Source organism: Schistocerca americana, chromosome 8 (genome assembly GCF_021461395.2).
Source record: "Schistocerca americana isolate TAMUIC-IGC-003095 chromosome 8, iqSchAmer2.1, whole genome shotgun sequence".
Lineage (NCBI taxonomy): Eukaryota > Metazoa > Arthropoda > Insecta > Orthoptera > Acrididae > Schistocerca > Schistocerca americana.
Genome location: NC_060126.1, coordinates 229,964,378 through 229,982,451, shown reverse-complemented (window position 1 = coordinate 229,982,451; position 18,074 = coordinate 229,964,378). Strand labels below are relative to the sequence as shown.

Below are 18,074 nucleotides of genomic sequence, written 5' to 3'. Positions count from 1 at the left end.
ATAATATTCGAACAAAACAGTTAACAGATGTCGTGTCATTGTGTGGAATGTCTTGCCCATTAAACAGTTTAAATACGTGGGCTATTTGGAAGGTACGGTCCGATGGGTCGCGAAATGGGAATCACTGTGAAAATTAAAAATGTTTCATTTGAACAGTTAGCTACACGTTCCAGTTCCTTCTCTACAAAGTCCCCGCTTCGACTTTGCCATCTGTCGTAGTGTTGATGAAACGCAGGGGGAGCCAATTACAGGCTGTGTTGTGGGTGATCAAGAGCCTCCCATCGAAAACGCTGCATGAGCATCTTCACTGCCCCTGCAGACTGCGGTCGAGGGTTGTCACGAAGAAGGAAACGCACGACATCTATGTTATGTGGGCTACATGATGTACTAGGCGGCAGATACTACTTTTTATGCATCATTACGTGCTTACTGTGCGCTCATAATTGAAAAGAGCGACATGACGCGATCGACGGGCATACTAAAGACACCGCCCAACACGTATGTGCAAAGTTTCATCGGGTTTCCTCTCCACGCCCGATTGGACCTTAATTTCCGAGTAGCCGTCGTAGAAATTTGGCATTGGTTATTGATACGCGATCTATTTGAAATTCCCAGCTAAACATCAACTTACTGATTCGCTGCTCCTCCGTTCTAGTGGAAGAAGTGAATTTTTATAATCGTTGAAATGAATCGTTAAGTCAGCGTTTGATCAAGAGTTTCATCAGAGACCATCTGTTTGCTGCGCTCGCTGGCGTGACGTCTGTGTCCGAAAATATAACGATTTAGTAACGTGGCTCCGCACACCTCCTCAGCCGAGGTCGCTGATGCGCGCTTATGCAGTGTTTCCAAATGTTAACCATCCCGAGTGTTGAAGCAACATTCACCGCCAGTATTTAGCAATAAAGAAGATAATAAGATGGCGGCGTACTGTTCATCTACAGACACAAGCGGATCACAGCTACTCGTCACCATCGATTTCGTCCACATTTATGGTACATGCACGCCTTGGCCAAAAAGGAAAGTGAGCGAAGTCGGAGATCCAGATGGCGAAGCGTTTAGGAAAAAAAATGCATTTTTGTTGCGGGTCGGGCAAAGGATGAGCCATTACGTTACAATGCAGTGGTTGGCGTAGCGGTAAAACTGTAGAATGGCTGGAATTCCTATGTTGAAACTTGCTTATATTTTCAATTTTTATGTTAGTTACACTTCAATTGTGTTTATTAATATTTTCGAAGAATGCGTGAAAAGGAAAATTTGAGATTGCATATAAATTTCGGAGAAAGTATTGCGTCCACGAGGACCCCAGAATTTTAATTCCAAGAAGGGACTGTAATTAAAGCGTACAGAAGTTCGTATCACGTTAGTTTCGTTTCGATTTTCGAGCAATCCTCGATAGCTGCTGTAATGTAATCCTACAATGTCTGTTTTTATCACTACGTTTTCTATCAGAAAGCAGCTCCTGTCTCATAGAGTGAGAAAAAGAAATCACATAACGAAAAGACCGCATCAAAATATATTCAATGGTACATCAACAGCTAATAACATTTGGCGAAACGATGCATTACAGGTGGTTTACTGCCAAACTGTTTGATGACAGTCAACCTTTTGTTTTTCTGTAGAAACTTTAGAACGACCCTGTAACTCTAAAAATGCGGCGTTTACAATATGTGCAACATACCGTGAAAATTATTGGATGCCCTGTTTTTAATATAAATATCATCCCAGCGAATCAACTGTCAAATAATAAAAGTATCTAATATTACATACGAGGTTCTCTTGTACACCTTACAATTCCTTTCTGAAAATGTATTTGCAATCCCAAATTTTCCTTTTCCTTTTCTTTTCATGCCTGTTCTCAAAATATTAATAAATACAATATTCTGAGCATGATTTCTGTTTATTTGAAGTGTAATTAACGTAAAAATTGAAAATAAATGTAGGCGTAGAGACTCCGACCCACGGACTTCGGATTACCGTTCTGCACCATTTCCGCTGCGCCAACCGCTGTTTGAAAAATAACACAAACGGCTCGTGTCCCGCCAAACCCGTGCCAGAAATGCCATTTTTTTAGGGTTCCGTACCTCAACCGGTAAAAAAAGGTGCCTCATAGGATCACTTTGTTGTCTGTCTGCCCGACTGTTCAAAAGCCCTTTTTCTCAGAAACGAGTAGACATATCAAGCTGAAATTTACATCACATAATGTCTACGATCCGTTGGTGACGTACTAAAGTGAAGCATCTAAGTCAATGCAGTCAAAAGATACGGCCATTCGTTTTTGATACTCGCGAATTCACTCATCAAAATCTACAGGGTACTTTCCGTTGACCTATAATCATTAAATTTGGCAAGAAGCAAGGTTTCGCACAACAACCAAAAGAAAAAAAAATGCGAAAATTGTTATTTTGTAATTATATAACACAAAAAAAAATTGTCATTTGTTGTCAGACTGTCTGTCCCTCCGTGTTGCCAGACCTATTTTTCTCAGGAACGGGTAGACGTATCAATTTGAAATTTATGTCACATACTAAAGTCTATGGTCCCTTGGCGGTGTAATAAACGTCAGTTTCTAAGTCAGTACACTCAAAAGATACGGCCATTTACGTCACATACACCACTGGCCATTAAAATTGCTACACCACGAAGATGACGTGCTACAGACGCGAAATTTAACCGACACAAGAAGATGCTGTGATATGCAAATGATTAGCTTTTCACAGCATTCACACAAGATTGGCGCCGGTGGCGACACCTACAACGTGCTGACATGAGGAAAGTTTCCCACCGATTTCTCATACACAAACAGCAGTTGACCGGCGTTGCCTCGTGAAACGTTGTTGTGATGCCTCGTGTAAGGAGGAAAAATGCATACCATCACGTTTCCGACTTTGATAAAGGTCGGATTGTAGCCTATCGCGATTGCGGTTTATCGTATCGCGACATTGCTGCTCGCGTTGGTCGAGACCCAATGACTGTTAGTGGAATATGGAATCGGTGGATTCAGAAGGGTAATACTGAACGCCGTGCTGGATCCCAACGGCCTCGTATCACTAGCAGTCGAGATGACAGGCATATTATCCGCATGGCTGTAACGGATCGTGCAGCCACGTCTCGATCTCTGAGCCAACAGATGGGAACGTTAGCAAGACAACATCCATCTGCACGAACAGTTCGACGACGTTTGCAGCAGCATGGACTATCAGCTCGGAGACCATGGCTGCGGTTACCCTTGACGCTGTGTCACAGACAGGAGCGCCTGCGATGGTGTACTCAACGACGAACCTAGATGCCCGAATGGCAAAACGTCATTTTTTCGGACGAATCCAGGTTCTGTTTACAGCATCATGATGGTCGCATCCGTGTTTGTCGACATCGCGGTGAACGTACATTGGTTCAAATGGCTCTGAGCACTATGGGACTTAACTTCTGAGGTCATCAGTCCCCTAGAACTTAGAACTACTTAAACCTAACTAACCTAAGGACGTCACACACATCCATCCCCGAGGCAGGATTCGAACCTGCGACCGTAGCGGTCGCGCGGTTCCAAACTGTAGCGAAGACTTCTTTTTCTCAGGAACAGGTATACATATCACGTTAAAATTTACGTTACATACTAGGATCTATATTCCCTTGGCGGTACACTAAACCTTTGCTTCTTGGAAGTCAGTGTAGTCAAAAGATACGGCCATTCATGCCAGGTATTTTGTTACTCGCAAACTCACTCATGAAAATCTACAGGGTATTTCCCCTTGTTGTAGAATCATGAAGTGTGGCAAGAAGAAAAGTTTCACAGTACAAGTGTAGAAAAAAAATTAGAAAATTGTTAAATTGCAGTTATACCACAAAGAAAAAAAGACTTCCTTTGTCATTTGTTATCGGATTTTAAACTTGAAATTAAAATATTCCGAATAGTCTTGGAAGCCGCAGGGCTGATATCTTGCCAGTATCAATGTCGATAAATCTCGAAAGTCATCGATGTCCTTGAGTCCCGGAATACGTGAACTGACTTATACATAATTAAGTTTGTACGGAACCCTCGCTGCGTGAGTCCTAGTCGCAAATTCCCAATTTTTTTTAACGTTTCGCAATCTGCAGGTCATTCTTCTGTGACGTTCATTTGTGGGCAAGCCGCGCGTAAACTATAAATCTGCACGCAATCGTGATGACTGGGAGGCACTGTCCCCTTACCAGAGTCACTTTCCTGGATTAAATTCCAAGCCTCTCCGCAGATGTTTATGCGATAGATGGTATGTGACACGACGATAACCCGTTAATTGGACGGGTACGTAAACTCGGCAGGTCTGCAGATGGTCCTTAAGGGTGGACTGCTTGGTAGAATCTAGCTTCAAACTCTGCCTTCATCCATAGCAACACAAACGTAACACTGCACTGTATAAACAATCCTCACGGCCGTCCAAACTCAAGAGATACACTCTTGACACCCTCTTGACACTTCACAACAGGTCAGAAACACGCCACTTCCGCTAGCATCTTTTCCCGGACACCAATGCGAGATTCCTACATCTGTCTGCAATATTCATTTGAAGTACAAGACTGGCTGGGCGGCACAGAGCATCATGAAGGACGTATCCGAGCTGGAAGCTCCGACAACGAATGTTGTCATATTGTATACGTCATAACTACCGAGCAGCTGGTAAGACGCTTCAGTCTGGAACCGCGATGCTGCTAAGGTCGCAGGTTCGAATCCTACCTCGGGCATGGATGTGTGTGATCTCCTTAGGTTAGTTAGGTTTAAGTAGTCCTAAGTCTAGGGGACTTAAGACCTCAGATGTTAAGTCCCATAGTGCTTAGAGCCATTTGAAACTTTTTTTTTCAAGACAGTAACTTAGCAGTAGTGTGACAGAGAAAAAGTCCTTCCAGTACACTTGATGTCTTGCTGCTCTGGTAACTGGTAAATAAACTCATGCTCATAAATTAAGGATAATGCTGATACATAGTGAAACAACGCTCTGGTGAGCGGTTTGCGGGTTTAAATCACCTCGGGGTATGACTATGTGGGCCCGCATCTCGTGGTCGTGCGGTACCGTTCTCGCTTCCCACGCCCGGGTTCCCGGGTTCGATTCCCGGCGGGGTCAGGGATTTTCTCTGCCTCGTGATGGCTGGGTGTTGTGTGATGTCCTTAGGTTGGTTAGGTTTAAGTAGTTCTAAGTTCTAGGGGACTGATGACCTTAGAAGTTAAGTCCCATAGTGCTCAGAGCCATTTGAACCATGACCATGTGGTGCATTTGACCTGCGGTCTGCGGTCGTCGCACGGGGCGTTGGCAGCAGTCCACATATGCAAATGTGTGTTGGTGCATGTCAGAGTACAGTGCAGTGAGTAAATGTGCAGACGTTTTCAGACGTCCTAATGGTGACTGTGTGTTGAAAATGGCTCAAAGAAATATTGTTGACATTATGAGGGATAGAATGCTAGGGCGGCTTGAGGCTGGTCAAACACAGCAGGTCGTAGCACGGGCCCTCCGTGTGCCACAAAGTGTGATCTCAAGATTATGGCAACGATTCCAGCAGACAGGAAACGTGTCCAGGCGCTACAGTACGGAACGTCCACAGTGTACAACACCACAAGAAGACCGATATCTCACCATAAGTGCCCGCAGACGGCCACGGAGTTCTGCAGGTAGCCTTGCTCGGGATCTCACTGCAGCCACTGGAACATTTGTCTCCAGACACACAAACGACTGAACAGACATGGTTTATTCGCCCGGAGACCTGCAAGGTGCATTCCTCTGACCCCTGGTCACAGGAGAGGCCGCAAAGCCTGGTGTCAAGAACACAGTACGTGGTCATTGGAACAGTGGTCCCAGGTTATGTTCACGGACGAGTCCAGGTACGGTCTGAACAGTGATTCTCGCCGGGTTTTCATCTGGCGTGAACCAGGAACCAGATACCAACCCCTTAATGTCCTTGAAAGGGACCAGTATGGAGGTCGTGGTTTGGTGGTGTGGGGTGGGATTATGATTGGTGCACATATACCCCTGCATGTGTTTGGCAGAGGAACTGTAACAGGTCAGGTTTATCGGGACGTCATTTTGCACCAGTATGTCCACCTTTTCAGGGGTGCTGTGGGTCCCATCTTCCTCTTGATGGATGATAACGCACGGCCACCGAGCAGCCATCGGGGAGGAGTACCTTGAAACAGAAGATATCAGGCGAATGGAGTGGCCTGCCTGTTCTCCAGACCTAAACCCCATTGAGCACGTCCAGGATGCTCTCGGTCGACGTATCGCTGTACGTCTTCAAACCACTAGGACACTTCAGGAGCTCCGACAGGGACTGGTACAAGAATGGGAGGCTGTACCCCAGCAGCTGCTCGACCACCTGATCCAGAGTATGCGAACCCGTTGTGCGGCTTGTGCACGTGCGCATGGTGATCATATCCCATATTGATGTTGGGTACATGCACAGGAAACAGTGCCGTTTTGTAGCACATGTGTTTCGGGACGGTTTTCTCAACTTATCAGCAATACCGTGGACTTACAGACCTGTGTCGTGAGTGTTCCCTATGTCCCTATGCTATTAGCGCCAGTTTTGTGTAGTGCCACATTGTGTGGCACCACATTCTGCAATTATCCTTAATTTACGAACATGAGTGTATTTTCGATGTTGCAGTGCCTGTGATGTTAAGGAGAACGATGCAGTGTTCCTTCGGACATGCGTGCATGTACAAAGGACCATTGGACCGTTCTCCTTAACAACACAGGTTCTGCAATACTGTATTTATCCGCCGCTACCAGGGAACGACTAGCAATTAATATGTCCCCATGGAAAGCCAACGCGGTTAAAGCAACCGCTCTTGTAAAGTAGGAAATTCGTGCTCGAGTCCCGGTGTGGCACAAATTTCCGTTGTCATAATTTCCTTTTGCAGATGATAGTTGTTCGTATTCGCAACTGCGAATACATTTCATGTACTTAAATACTTCATTAGTTCATACGGTTCGGGTCAAGCACACTTTACGGAAAAACAGTATCCAGAAAACTGATACTGAAGGTGAAACAGATGAGAAAAGGAGCTGCTATAGAAGAGGATGTGGATCAAAACGCAGAAATATGACGTCATGGAGAGCAAAGTTCAGTTGATGTGTGTCCTTTAAGAAATTTGTATGAGTCTACTGATGATAAATGTAAAGGTCGTGTGACTAGGGCGTCCCGTCAGGCAGACCGTTCACCGGGTGCAAGTCTTTCGATTTGACGCCACTTGCGCGTCAATGGGGATGAAATGATGATGATTAGGACAACACCCAGTCCTTGAGCGGAGAAAATCTCCGACCCAGCCGGAAATCGAACCCAGACCCTTAGGACTGACATTCTGTCGCGCTGACCACTCAGCTACCGGGGGCGGACTGCTGATGATTATACTAGGGTATTGTTTGCATGTATATTCCATGGACATCGAATGAGTCCTGGGATAGAGTCTCTCTTGCATCCCATACCGCTTTGGTCGAGCGGTTATGGGCGCTTCAGTCCGAAACCGGGCTGCTGCTACGGTCGCAGGTTCGAATCCTGCCTCGGGCATAGATGTGTGTATTGTCCTTAGGTTAGTTAGTTTTAAGTAGTTCTAAATCTAGGGGACTGATGACCTCAGATGGTAAGTCCCATAGTGCTTAGAGCCATTTGAACCATTTGCAGCCTATAAACGTGGAATTGTTACTGGAAAATGTTCTCACTAAGAGCGCCGCGCCATGTTCTTTATGTATGGTGCAGGTAAATGGGATTCAGCTTATGTGTGTGCCGGTTTCTTAACCTAACCTTTCGTTACGGCTGTTGGGACGTGGAGCTCCGGTGAATAACCTTGGCCATCGTCCACTAACTTTTCGTTCTGGGGAAATATGAGAAGTGTCGTGTACAGCAATGGAGATAACGACATCGACGACGTGGAACAACGTGTACATAACGCCCGGACAATTGTTTCACAAGGTCTAGCTGTCGTCGAGCGCCTTCTTCAGTCCACGCTAAGCTGTTCTCACGCATGAATTGCTTAAGCTGTTCACGATGGGTATCCCCAGTGACTCTCAGTAACAGTGGTTTGTGCGAAAAAATGTTAAAAGGAACAACCAGTTTTAAGGAATTTGCCTTTACCTTCCAGACGTTTGTAGCAAACATTTAGAAAGGCTGTATATGATCGAAGTACTCGGATAAGCCAAAACATTATGACAACTGCCCACCGCGACGTATGCAAGCGGAGCAGACACGGGCGGCGAATCACCCTAGCGAAGAATTGGGGCGCCAATGGGGAAAGCGACTCTGACAAAGGGCAGATTATTATTACGCAGAGCCTGTGAAGGAGTGTCACGAAAACAGCGAAGCTTGTCGAAAACTCAAGTGATATCATGTGTTCCCCAGGGAAGCGTCCTGGGACCTCTGCTGTACCTGACCTATATAAATGACCTGGGTGACAATCTGAGCAGCTTTCTTAGGTTGTTCGCAGATGATGCTGTAGTTTACCGTCTAGTAAGGTCATCCGAGGACCAGTATCAGTTGCAAAGCGATTTAGAAAAGATTGCTGTATGGTGTGGCAGGTGGCAGTTGACGCTAAGTAACGAAAAATGTGAGTTGATCCACATGAGTTCCAAAAGAAATCCGTTGGAATTCGATTACTCGATAAATAGTACAATTCTCAAGGCTGTCAATTCAACTAAGTACCTGGGTGTTAAAATTACGAACAACTTCAGTTGGAAAGACCACATAGACAATATTGTGGGGAAGGCGAGCCAAAGGTTGCGTTTCATTGGCAGGACACTTAGAAGATGCAACAAGTCCACTAAAGAGACAGCTTACGCTACACTCGTTCGTCCTCTGTTACAATATTGCTGCGCGGTGTGGGATCCTTACCAGGTGGGATTGATGGAGAACATCGAAAGGGTGCAAAAAAGGGCAGCTCGTTTTGTATTATCACGTACTAGAGGAGGGAGTATGTCAGATATGATACGCGAATTGGGATGGAAGCCACTACAGCAAAGACGTTTTTCGTCGCGGCGAGATCTATTTACGAAATTTCAGTCACCAACTTTCTCTTCCGAATGCGAAAATATTTTGTTGAACCTAACCTACATAGGAATGATCATCAAAATAAAATAAGAGAAATCAGAGCTCGAACAGAAAGGTTTAGGTGTTCTTCTTTCCCGCGCGCTGTTCGGGAGTGGAATGGTAGAGAGATAGTATGATTGTGGTTCGACGAACCCTCTGCCAAGCACTTAAATGTGAATTGCAGAGTAGTCATGTAGATGTAGAATGTTAACAAGCTACTGTTGTGAGCATCTACGGAAATAGGTAGGAGGACAGTGAAATTACCGCTAGGCGTTAAATGGTTGGACGTCCACATATCTTGACAGACCGTGGGGTTCAGAGGCTTGTCTGCCATGTAAAGCGGGGTAGATGATCATCTGCGACATCTCTGCCGAAACAGCACAATGCTGGTGCACGCACAAGTGTTTCGGAGCACTGCACTCATCGTACATTGGAGCACCACAACAGACCACCCCTACGTGTTCACATGTTGACCCAACCGTATCGTCAGTTGCGATTGCAGTGGCCACGCGACCGTCGGGATTCGACCGTCGATCAATGCAAACGTGTCGGCTCTTCGACTGAATCACATTTTTGCTACACAAGGCCGATGGTCGTCTCCACAAACGCCGTCCTCGAGGAGAACGGTGGCTCGAAACGCACAGCGCGCCACGGACGCAGGCTGGCGGCAACAGTGTTATGCTATGGGAGACGTTCTCCTGCTCTTGCACACGCTGACACCCGCGAACTACCGCCTCCAAAAATTGTTCAAATGACTCTGAGCACTATGGGACTTAACATCTGAGGTCATCAATCCCCTAGACTTAGAACTACTTAATCCTAACTAACCTAAGGACATCACACACATCCACGCCCGAGCCAGGATTCGAACCTGCGACCGTAGCAGCAGCGCGGTTCCGGACTGAAGCGCCTAGAGCGACTTGGCCACAGCGGCCGGTCCTACTGCCTTCCTTTATGCTTGATATCTTCCCCGACAGCTGTATAACAGTGTGTCCGACCCAGAGCCATGCAACAGTGATTTCAGGAGGATGGGAGTGAACTCAGGTTATGTCTCGGTGACCAAATGCACATATGTAAATCATACGGAACTCGTCTGGGTTGATATCGGACGCCATCACCGCGAACGCAAATTAGCGCCCCCTTAATCCATTAAATTTCGGGCATGCGGCCGCGCAAATAAAATTTCTTCTACTGATATTTCGGCCGCGTATCGTCCGGCCATCTTCAGAGCGAGTCACAAGACAAGTGTCTAACACATGTGGTGATGTATTTGACTTGCAGGCAATTTGCAACAGTGATTCATGATACTAATTCTTTCCCTTTTGGTTCTTTGGAAAATCTAAAAACAAAAAAGATAATAATAATAATAGTAATAATAATCTGTCGAATCAGTGGGAAGACTGCCCCTCACAGTTTCCTAATATTTCTTCTAATTCTGCATTGCCCTCTCCGTCAATGCGGATAACAGTATCAATGGGTGTGAGACTGCCATGCTGTTGGTTATGTCAAATGATTGACGGTGACGTCACCAATATGAAATCTTTTCAACATTATGCATCAAAAACACTGGTCTCAACAATACGCTACAAACGACTGTTCTGTTAATTGAATCCTAGCGTGTTCCTCCAAGATCCTAAAATGTCTGCTGGTTTTAAGAAACTGTAAATTGAAACTTGGATCAAAGATTTTTTTCCCATTTTATGAGTTGAATGACATATGACTCAGTGCTGAACTAGAAAGCGATGCAGTACAGGAACTGAACTTCACTCTCAAAAGGAACAGGATTCAAATTCCCGCTCGACCATCCACTTTGACTATTTCTATGGTTTCACTCAATCAATTAATGTGAATGCCGTAATTGTAGCTTCAAAAAGAAACCATCGATCTCTTTCGTGACGTTCATCCTGTTGTATTCTGTCTCTAGCAACCTCTTTGTTTCTTACATCCTTCTTTCAGTGTTCAACAACAGCAGTGTCATTGCAAGTAGCACAAACAGTCTGGTTAACATATGCTCAGTTGCATAACCTTTACTATGATAACATTGGTCCGTAGCAACTTTGTTGCGGCTTGATGATTGAGGGTAAAAGTCAGCGATCTCTACATTTGTAACGAGCGTTCAAAAAGAAACGAGCTGGAGGCATAATTAGAGAAACCAGTACTTGTATGTTGGAAGTATTGACCCTGGCTGTTGAGACACTTATCCCACTGTGACACAAGGCGGCGAATGGTTGTCTCATAAAATTCCCGGGTCTGCGATGTTAACCAGTTCCGCATGTACAGCTGGACGTCGTCGTCCGAGGCGAATCGTTTGCCCCTCAGACCCTTTTTAAAGGAACCAAGATGGCCCGCTTCTGATGGCATAATCCTGCAGCACGGGAGAACAGTGAATTCCCAGCGTTACTCGCAGACCTTGACCACCCTTCGCCAAGCGATCAATCAAAACGACCAGGCAATCTCACCCATGGGGTCATTCTGCTCCACGACAATGCAAAGCCTCATACGGCCAACACAGTCGCGGCACTCCTGCAGAAATTCAAATGGGAGGCTCTCGGCCACCTTCCATACAGTCCGGACCTCTCCCCCTGTGATTACGCCGTTTTAGGCCCCCTTAAAAATGCTCTGAGGGTCAAACGATTAACCTCGGATGACGACGTCCAGCTATACATGCGAAACTGGTTAACATCGCAGCCCCGGGAATTTTATGAGACAACCATTCACCACCTTGTGTCACAGTGGGACAAGTGTCGCAACAGCCAGGGTCAATACTTCTAACATAGAGGTACTGGTTTCTGTAATTATGTCTCTGGATCGTTTCTTTTTTATTTATGTTTTAATCGTAGATTTCGTTGTAACATAAGGGCATGAGGTTCAGCACAAATCGATAAATTAGGCACTACACTTCTAAACATACATGTACGTGTAATTTGTAAAATTAAATATCGTATTCAATGCAGGCACCTTGAACAAAGTTGCCATTGTTTGCTCAGCCATGCCACTACTGATTAATGTTATCTATGAAAAATGAGATGTTACTAAGTACAAACTGCTATTAAAATGTGCAATATCACATACATCTCAATCTAAACAGAAATACAGTTTTGCACACTTGGGTATGTGTCCTGATGCAATGCCTACTTAAAGCATTGCCACTTAGCGTCATTTATCGAGTTTTCAGGAAAAGTATCTGCACTTATTAGTTATGTACGTGGTGTATTTTGGAAACAGACGTATGTACGAGGCGACGACAGTTGATGGGCAATAGTGTTGCAAATGCGTCGGTTTCCTGCAAGATGTACACAGCAAATAACACGAAATATTTGGGAGCATTTACTTTTCTGTTACCATTTGCTGGAACAAAACTGCGAGAGAGGTTCTATGTAAAGTTCGTATCTCACCTAGAGGAACCAATTGTTTTGGTTACGTAGACGCCTCCCAAAGAAGTATTGCGATCTCGTCTTATCTCTCGATTAACTCCCTCAGCCACTGTTATAATTCACGAAATTAGATTTTCAACAGTAAATGAGTACATAATCCTTAATTACGTGCACATTGATCAAAACTTTCTGCCTTACAAGATGGCGGACGATGCAGACAACAGTCTGCAGGCACGCTAAGGGACCAACGTTTTTCATCCAGATGATGTATGCTGTTGTCCAAAGAAACATTATTTTTCTTATATTATTTAAAAGCAGTCTTGAAGTTCGGAGATTCACTTGCACAGTAAAGCACTACAACTTTGGAACATCGCTAAATCTTTTTGAAATATGCTTACTGGTGCTTGGTGCACCCACTGCTCTGCAACAGAACCATGTAATAAGAGTCCATCAGTAAACCCAGATAGGGACCAAAGAGGAGTCGCAGGCGCTAGGAGAATGGAGTGTGTTCAGGGGTAGCAGAATATGAATATTTGGATTTTTGTGGTTTAAAAGTGTTATTTTAGACGAGTGCCAGGAGGGCTCCTTAAACGCGTGTTCTTCCTTCCCTCATCTGCAGCCTAGCTGGAGTACGGTTTCTCGACTCCGACGGGAACATTATTACACTGTACCATTCCTTTTATTTCTTTTTGCAGTAAGAACAGTGACCAAACATCTTGCAAAAATAAAATTGCCTTAACCACCGAGTAGAATGTTACAACCTCTACATTTCGAAATTTGTACTGCTGTTCCGTGCACAGGAGTTTGCAATTGTAGACCAAGTATTTTGCAGAAAACACACGCAGGTGTAAGAAGTTGTTCCGTCTTGATTTGTAGGATGTGTTGGTAAGTGCACATCGATGATAGGCAATGAAAACGTCGTAACCCCATCTGTCTCCCAAAATTTCGTAATTCCAGTAATCAGTAATTCCATTATGAAAGCGAGAGACCGAGCGAGGTGGCTCAGGGGTTAGCACACTGGACTCGCATTCGAGAGGACGACGGTTCAAACCCACGTCCGGCCGTCCAGATTTACTTTTTCCGTGACTTCCCTAAATCGCTGCTGGCGAATTGGTCCCTTTCAAAGAGCACGACCGATTTCCTTCCCCATCCTTGCCGCTATCCGAGCTTGTGCTCTGTGTCTAATTACCTCGATGTCGACGGGATATTAAATCCAGTCTTCCTTCCTTCAAAGAGAGATTTGGCATCGCATTAATTCCTCTTATCTGTCAATAACTAGGCTTCTACTAGACAGGTAACATGTAGCAGCTTTATTTGTATCACTTTATACTGTTTTTTAAGAATCCGATTTTGCTTCTCCGGTAAAATTTTGCAAAATAGGGTTACGAGTTTTCATTGTCTACCATCAATATAGTACAGTTACTTCATGGTCAAAAACAGAGCCAAAACCAAAAACATTTGGTAACACAAACTGTTTGCTACGAAAAGATTAATTTCAGTGAGAAAATAACAACGCATCAAGGAGGTATGTAACCACTTCTAATTCTAAATCAATTAATCGTCACGCGGTAATTTCAGGGTCACAGGGAGTCACTCTCAACTCCGTTCCCTCTGTTTTAAACTGGACCAAACGCTGAAAAGAGAGTCACTTTTAAGAAATGTCTCACAAATAGTTGGAAATCTTTTGATGTTATGAAGTATAAAGAAGGTCTGTATAACTTTGCAGCCTCTCTGGTATATTACGTACCAAACATATAAAAACATTATTAATTAGCATAAACTGTTTCGTAAGTAAAAAAAGTCGACGATGGAAACACTTTATTGAAACTCGTTTCACTTAATGAAAAATGCACATTTAATTTCATTTGAATGTTAGTATTTCGTTCAAAAACAAATATCTTTCACAGGATTTGTTACTCGATACTGAAAGGCTTTTCTGTTGAACTGTAAGGAACCTACATCAAACTGGGCTGAAATCACGCTCCTACTACTCGATGATTACTGCTCCTCAGCTTGTAAAATAAAAATAAATTCCAGTTACTTAGACATTAAATTCGTATTAACGCCAACAGACAGGCAGTCTCAGTTTGGTCGTTTCACATTAGTGTCCTGTTACAGAGCAGATCGGAGAAATATCTGCCATGAACTATAGAAACGGGGGAAAAGAAGAGGCAGAATTATTTTGGAACGTCGTGTTACAGGCACACTCTTTGAGTTCAGTTGGACTGATAAGATAGCGAATTACAATGTTCTTAAGAATGCAAAAGAAAAGGACTTCATGACACCCTACTGTAACATAATTTCAGATTATTAGTCAACTATTAAGACATGAGGGTCTGCAAAACAGTAATAGAGGCTACGTCACTGTAAAAAGAACTAAAGGAAGGCGCTACGTCTGAAGTACATATCAAACTATAAAACATGTCGGCTGTAGCTCGTACGGAGAAATGAAGATGACAGAAAGACATGAAGAGTGTAGATAACGCTGACAACCAAACTGCTGGTATCCAAACTTCGGCTTGAGTACTACAGGCAGAAGTAGGGCCATTTTTAATTTCCACCAAGCCCTCGTTGTTATTTTTTCTTTGATGAGACTGTTTTATGTATCCAAATACAGTAATCGGAAACCGGTAGAGTGACAGTTGTTCTCAGTGTCGCATCACTTCTCTAAGAACGCACGAACGACAATTTACAGTTCTGTATTGCATTTGCGAGTCGAGTAGGATTTAGAAGCGATTATATCACATGCCGAATACGCCGTTCAAAAAGTAACTCTTCATAAATATTCGATGACAAAGTTATGCGATATGTTACAGTAATTAAAGTAACTGGAGCTGCTAACTTACTTGTTACGCGTCAATCAGTAACACTGGGTACTCCCCTCTCACATACTGGGACGCTGCACCTGTGCAGAGCGGACTGAAACTACCTACCGCCACCAGAGAACGCTCACAAGCCACTGTGCGGCAGCTAACCGCGCAGCTCCACAGGCAGTAGCCGTTCGCGCATGCGCAGAAACCACGCTGCCGCTTCCGACGATTCCTGACGTAACAGCGAAAAATAGCATACACGCATCGGAGATAACACTGCCAACCATGCACACCGAATTGAGGTACACACGCTTGGAAATTCGCGAGCTTTCGGGTATGAGAGTCCCTCATCTCTGATTCCTTTCTGATAAACATACGCGAAATTAAATATTATTTTTGTTAGACGGTAGTCTTATCGTAGAGGGCTGGTCTTCGTCTGCTTCTCTGCGTATAGTTGTCGTAATCAGTGTGGCAACATTTGAAACATCGAGCCACACCAACACCGACTCAAGGGAAGGCCTCGGCGCTTGTTAGTGACGTCACGTCAGCTAGGCACGGCGAAAGCCAGGTCTGTTGCAGGCAGAAACGCCTGGGCGTGTTTATCACTATAAATCTCTTATTTTTGGACAATGTTTGGTATTGTTTTGGATTCTGCAGTTTTATTTAGATGAAAGATTTTCTTATTGTCGTAAAGCTGCAAATGAAGATCATAGTTCTGTATTACTGAATCCTGTCGAAACAAACGTAGATCAATATGAGAAGATGCTTTGCCCCATTGCAAGCTTCGGAAATGTTACATTCAAGTAACTACCCATTTTGCTATCGAAACTTACCCCAACCCCCTTACAATGAACTCGTTTCTTTTATTTATTTATTTATTTATTTATTTTCGTTTTACATCGTCACTGGAAATGTGAACTAATTTACATGTGTAAATGTCAAACTGTTGCCAGTCATTAGATTACAGCTGTTTTCAACGAAAGGAATTCTAAACAGGAAAAAAAATAGCTTCATATATCGAAAATACTGCTGAGCTTAAACATTTTTAAACATGCACATTAGAAAAGATAAATATTCCTCTCCTACAACTGAAAGGAGAAACTTTATAAGATAAAAAAACTTTATTTGATAAAACAAGTATCTCTCTTTTGCCTCTTCTTCTGTCCCCCACCCCCTCCCCCAACGTGTACAACCACAAGATATTTCATTAACATACAGTGCTCCGCACCCCATAGTCAACCAAGATACCTAAAGAAGAGTACCAATATGTTCACAGTTTCTTATAAAAGCAACCCAGTACAAACGTAATTTCCTCAGATTTACAAATAAGGTAAAGAAGCACGAATTCTGTTGCTGCTGGACCATGAAGTTGTTTTTGTATGTCAATTCTTAAAACAGATGGAAATTTAAGTTCAGGAGTACACTATTTGTTAAGAAGTGTAATGAATTGAACAATTAACTGATTGCACAAATCTCTCAGAATAATGTGTGTTGGTCAACTACCGCCAATAGTTTCACATTCTCCTGTGTCAGAGAGGGAGACACCACCATTATGAGTATGCCTGCAGCAGACCTGGTTCGCGGTGCCTAGCTGACGTGACGTCACGAACAAGCGCCGAGGCCTTCCTTTGAGACGGTGTTGGCCACACTCACCGAAACCCAGCGAAGTGGTGGAGTGGTTGGAAAACTAGAGGTGCATGGCCATTCTGTAACCGGATATCCGGCGGTCGGGTATTCGGTCGAACGTTGGTACAGAGCATATTGCAAATGATCAGGTGTAGTTGGGTAAATTCTGGAATGGATCAACAACGAACTTAAACGGATGTCTTACGACGTCCGCCCCGAGCAGATGCAACCAACAACAGCGAACAAAATGAGATTAAAAAAAAAAAAAAGCGGTCTAAGGCGCTGCAGTCATGGACTGTGCGGCTGGTCCCGGCGGAGGTTCGAGTCCTCCCTCGGGCATGGGTGCGTGTGTTTGTCCTTAGTATAATTTAGGTTAAGTAGTGTGTAAGCTTAGGGACTGATGACCTTAGCAGTTAAGTCCCATAAGATTTCACACACATTTGACCTTCTTTTTGATTTGTTGATAGTTACAATCATTTTCACTTGCTAGTTAAGGTTACTACTGAAAATAATTTGTTAATTGCAAGATAAATCACGAAAAATATCATTTAGAAATATTTTCATATAAACAGTAACAATAATAAGTTTTCTGTTAGTTTGTTGTGCCGAGTTCTAATTTCTTGTGGCGGAAAAGAAAAAGTCTGGTGTGTACCAAAGCCGTATCTTGTATTTAATCTTTAATTCTGAATTGTTTAGTTCCGCTGTTCAACAAAGTGTTTACCCATAAAGATGATCATTAATGTCATTAAGTAGGTATCTACTTATAGAAACTCGGGTGTAATTAATTTGTTGGGGACGCGCGGTGGTTTTGTGAAACGTAGTTATAAAAACCATTGAAACTAATAGAAAATACCTAATCTCCCTTAAATCTAATGAAATATCTTTTATCTAACAGGTACTTCTACTACGAGATCTCATATGAAAAAAAATCCAGATGAATTTCAAGCAATAAATAAAGGTACAGCCGCTTCCGTGTCTACTCCGTCTTAAGCCATTCCCTGTACAAATCAGCTTTCAGAATCGACAGAAAAGCAGTTGACAATGTCAGAATACTTTCTGGCAGATTAAAACTGTGTGCCGGACCGAGACTCGAACTCGGGACCTTTGCCTTTCGCGGGCAAGTGCTCTACCAACTGAGCTACCCAAGCACGACTCACGCCCCGTCCTCACATCTTTACTTCTGCCAGTACCTCGTCTCCTACCTTCCAAACTTTACAGAAGC

At 43.8% G+C, this 18,074-nt stretch overlaps 1 protein-coding gene across 2 annotated transcripts in view; it reads right to left on the bottom strand.

Moving 5' to 3' along the window:
• The window catches only part of LOC124625759 (actin cytoskeleton-regulatory complex protein PAN1-like), a 278,818-nt gene extending 263,421 nt beyond the window's left edge, over window positions 1–15,397 (bottom strand). For both annotated transcript variants that reach the window (XM_047149198.1, XM_047149202.1), the window contains exon 1: window positions 15,263–15,397. The gene's annotated coding sequence lies outside the window, so the exon portion shown is untranslated. The remainder of the gene's footprint in view (window positions 1–15,262) is intronic.
• Between the last annotated feature and the right edge of the window lie 2,677 nt (window positions 15,398–18,074).